We start from the raw sequence: 4,459 nt of genomic DNA, 5'->3' as shown, positions 1-4,459 counted from the left end.
TTTGCAGTAGCCTACCATGGGGAACCTTATCAAATGCCTTACTAAAATCCATATACACCACATCTACCGCTTTCCCCTCGTCCACCTCCTTAGTCACCTTCTCAAAGAATTCAATAAGGTTTGTGAGGCACCCCATGGCATCAATGTGGGTTTCACCAGTTTCCTAACTTCCCCTCTCTCCATATTATCCCACTTCCAAACTTCCAGGTCGGCACCACCCTCATGACCTGTCCATCTTCCTTTCCATCTATCTGCTCCACCCCCATCTCTGACCTATCACCTTTTCCCCTACCTCAGCTACCTTCCCCCCAGCCCCACTCCCTCTCCCATTTATCTCTCCACCCTCAAGCCTTATTCCTGATTATGGGTGATGTAGTGGAGGGTGAGTTTCTGTAGGGTGAGGTAGTGGAGGGTGAGGTAGTGGAGGGTGAGGTAGTGGAGGGTGAGGTTGTGCAGGGTGAGGTAGTGTAGGGCGAGGTTGTGCAGGGTGAGGTAGTGGAGGGTGAGGTAGTGGAGGGTGCAGTAGTGGAGGGTGTGGTAGTGCAGGGTGAGGTAGTGCAGGTCTTCTCTAGTGAAGACATATGTAAAATATCCATTCAATTGTTCTGCCATCTCTAATGGGATCTAGAGGGTTATACTGTAACATTAAGCAATATAGAGGGAGATCACACAATGGGATATAGAGGAACACAGAAGGATGTGGAAACTTTCGAACTAGTGCAGAGAAGGTTCACTAGGATGTTGCCTGGTCCCAAGAGCATTGGCTAAAAGGAAAGATTTAAAAAACTAGGATTGCTTTCCCTGGAAAGCTGACAGCTGACAGGAGACTGATAGAGGGCTGCAAATTTATGAGAGGCGCAGATAGGGTGTAAAGTCATGGGCATTATCCCGTGGTTAAACTTTCAATTACAATGGGGATCAGATTCAAGATGAGAGGGAAAAAGTTTAAGGGAGATATGCGAGGCTTGTTTTGCATGCAGGTAGTGGTAGGAGCCTGGAATGCATGGCCAGAATAGGTGGTGGAAGCACGTAAGTGAGGCATCTGGATGGTTACATGAATAGGGAGGGAATAGAGGAATACAGACAGAATAAGGGCGGAAGGTTTGTTTTTTTAGATTTGTTCAAGCAAGATGGTCATCACAGGCTTGGAGGGCCAAAAGGTCTGTTCCTGTGCTGTACCTCTCTTTGTTCTTTGTAACAGATCTACCTTAAGAAAATCTTCCAAATCAAAAACCAGAACATCCAATATCTTGGTTTTTGTATGGATTGCATAATCTGCAGAGTACATCATGTATAATCACCCTGGTACCTGGCTCGCATCCAACTTATAAGTTATATTCACACACCCCAACAAATATACACTGCAAACATGGCACTGCACACATTACCAGTTTAAGGCAGATATTTTTAGTGGCTTATGCCCATCTTAACAATGAACTTCTTGCCGATTAAGGTATGAAATTTCAATTTGATCTGATTCATTATTGCCAAGTGTACCAACATGCTGCGAAAATATTGTTGGGTATGCTGTCCAGGCAATTCATACTTTACGTAAGTATGACAGGGTAATAGAAAATAATGCAGAATATAATCTCATAGCTACAGAGGAGGTGCAGAGAAAGATCAACCCTAATAAATGTTTTATACTGGAAGAGTTCACTCTAAACAAAAGCAACAAGATATTTGTGTTGCATGTTATATACAGCTCCATCATAGCCTTGATTTGATTTAATATTGTTACGTGTCCCAAGATACTGTTTTCATGCTTTCCAGGCAAATCCAAACCTTGTCCTTGTAGTCAGTGCCCTGAGTAATAGAAACATCGACCATATTAATCACCTCCTAACTGCCCTGCTGCTTTCAAAGAGCACATCAAGATCACTCTGATGCTCTGGACCTACTGGGTCCTACCATTCACCATGTAATTACTGGCCTTGTTGGTCATCCCACAATGCATCACTTCATAATTTTCGGGCTTAAATTCCATTTGCCACCATTCATCCTGTCTGTATCATCGGGACACAACGCAGTCTCCACTATCCAGAGGAGACTTTCATTTTCTGCTGTCAATCCTCTTTACTGAGGAGCCTGGATCCACTGAACCGGTTGGCTGCCTGTTCACACACGCTCTCCAAATTCTGTGTCTACCCCCTAACACATTGATCAGCGGGCTTGGTTGCCTCACTGCGCCACAGAGACCTGCGTTCAATTCCCGCCTGTCAATTCCTGTTGTGTGGAGTTTGCACATTCTCCCCATGGCCCCAGTCCAAAAATGTGCCGGTTAGGTGAATTGGCCATGCTTAAATTGCCCGTAGTGTTAGGTGAAGGGGTAAATGTAGGAGAATGGGTCTGGGTGGGCTGCTCTTTGGAGGGTGGGTGTGGACTGTTTCCACGCTGTAAATAATCTAATCTAATCTTGCTCAGGTGTCCGACCACCTGGACAAACCCGTATTCACATGTCCCTCACTTTATTCAGTGAGTAAATAAAATGCTAGGAACTTCAGTTACTTACTCAAAAGAACCCACAGAAAACAAATTTGAAAAGGTAATAACAGGTATTTAATATGAGGCCTTGGGCTCCCTTAGTCCTTTCAGACAGGATTTATCAGCAGAATTATTACCAGAGCTTTATTGGAGTTATTAACATCTATCATTGCTCTCCACACTGTGTAAGTGCCTTTAAACTTTCTGACAGATAGGGCACTATCAGCTACTGAGATCATTGTCACTCAGTCTGTAATTATTGAACAGTGGATATAATGAATTTGTCTTTGCTCGAATACTTAAGAATTGATTTCAGTGCTCACTATCCCAGCATTATCTCCCGACAGCCTCAGCATTAACCAGGAAATATATCCTCATCAAAAATTTCACTGACCTGTTTTTCAGTAAAGAGCGTGTCATTCGCTTTCCACAAACTTCCTCCTGAAATCATTCCAAACAGAAACAGTGAGCCTGACAGTAACAGACCCATCGGAAAATGTGGTGAAATGAGCGGAGACAGGACAGATGGGAATGAACAGGGGGGTGGAAATGGATACATTTTGGAAGCAAGGTTGAGGATTGGGAATAGAAACTGAAACTTAACACGAGTCCCCGGTCACGTTGGTAGCAACTATCACACACCCACTGTATCAGGGACACACAGACATTCACAACACGGAGCTGTGACTGGATACGAATGGGTGTTCCTGCTCCTAACTGACCAAAGGAACGGTAAGGATGCAAAAAAAGTGAACCCTTGCGGATTATAGGCGTCAGAGCAGTAAATGTTAATTATTATAGGACGATGCAAACTCTGTAGGTTTTACAGTGTCATGCTCAGAATGGGCTATGTGAGAGTATCATATACCAAACTCTGTAGGTTTTACAGCGTCATGCTCAGATGGGCTATATGAGAATATCATATGCAAATTGGGTTGTTATGAGAATTTTAAACACACATCGGATTACAAATTCACAGAGTGATACAGCATGGAAACAGCCCCTTCAGTCCAACCAGTCCATGCCAACCATATTTGAAACTTTATTGCTGGAGCAGCACAGCAGGTCAGGCAGCATCCAGGGAACAGGAGATTCGACGTTTCGGGCACAGGCCCTTATTCCCAAACTAAATTAGTTCCACTTGCCTGCGTTTGGCCCATATACCTCCAAACCTATCGTATCCAAATGTCTTTTAAATGTTTTTACTGTACTTGCATCCACCACATTCCCTCACAATTCATTCCACACATGAACCTCTCTCTGTGTAAAAACAATTGTCCCTCATGTCCTTTCTAAATACAAAGAACAAAGAAAATTTACAGCCCAGGAACAGGCCCTTCGGCCCTCCAAGCCTGAGCCGATCAAAATGTACTGTCTAAACCTATCGGTCAATTCCTAAGCATCTGTATCCCTTTACTCCCCATCTACTCATGCATTTATCCAGATGCATCTTAAATGAATCTAATCCCTGCCTCTACCACCTCTGCTGGCAACACGTTCCAGATGCCCACCACCCTCTGTGTGAAGTATTTGCCGCATGTATCCCCCTTAAACTTTCCACCTCTCACCTTGAAAGCATGACCTCTCGTTATTGAATCCTTCACCCTGGGAAAAAACTTACTTCTATCCATCCTGTCTACACACTTCATGATTTTGTAAACCTCAATCAGGTTCCCCCTTAATCTCCTTTTTTCTAATGAAAATAAACCTAATCTACTCAACCTTTCTTCATAGCTAGCACCTTCTATACCAGGCAACATCCTCGTAAACCTTCTCTGCACTCTCTCCAAACGTCCACATCCTTTTGGTAATGTGGCAACCAGAAATGTACACAGTATTCTAAATGCGGCCAAACCAATGTCTTGTGCAATTTTAACATGACTTGCCAACTCTTATACTCAATACCATGTCCAATGAAGGCAAGCATACTATATGCTTTCTTGACCACTCTATCCACCTGTGCAGCAATCTTCAG

The sequence above is a fragment of the Chiloscyllium plagiosum genome, chromosome 37 (assembly GCF_004010195.1).
Source record: "Chiloscyllium plagiosum isolate BGI_BamShark_2017 chromosome 37, ASM401019v2, whole genome shotgun sequence".
In the NCBI taxonomy this organism is placed as follows: domain Eukaryota; kingdom Metazoa; phylum Chordata; class Chondrichthyes; order Orectolobiformes; family Hemiscylliidae; genus Chiloscyllium; species Chiloscyllium plagiosum.
This window is presented reverse-complemented; position numbering follows the sequence as displayed.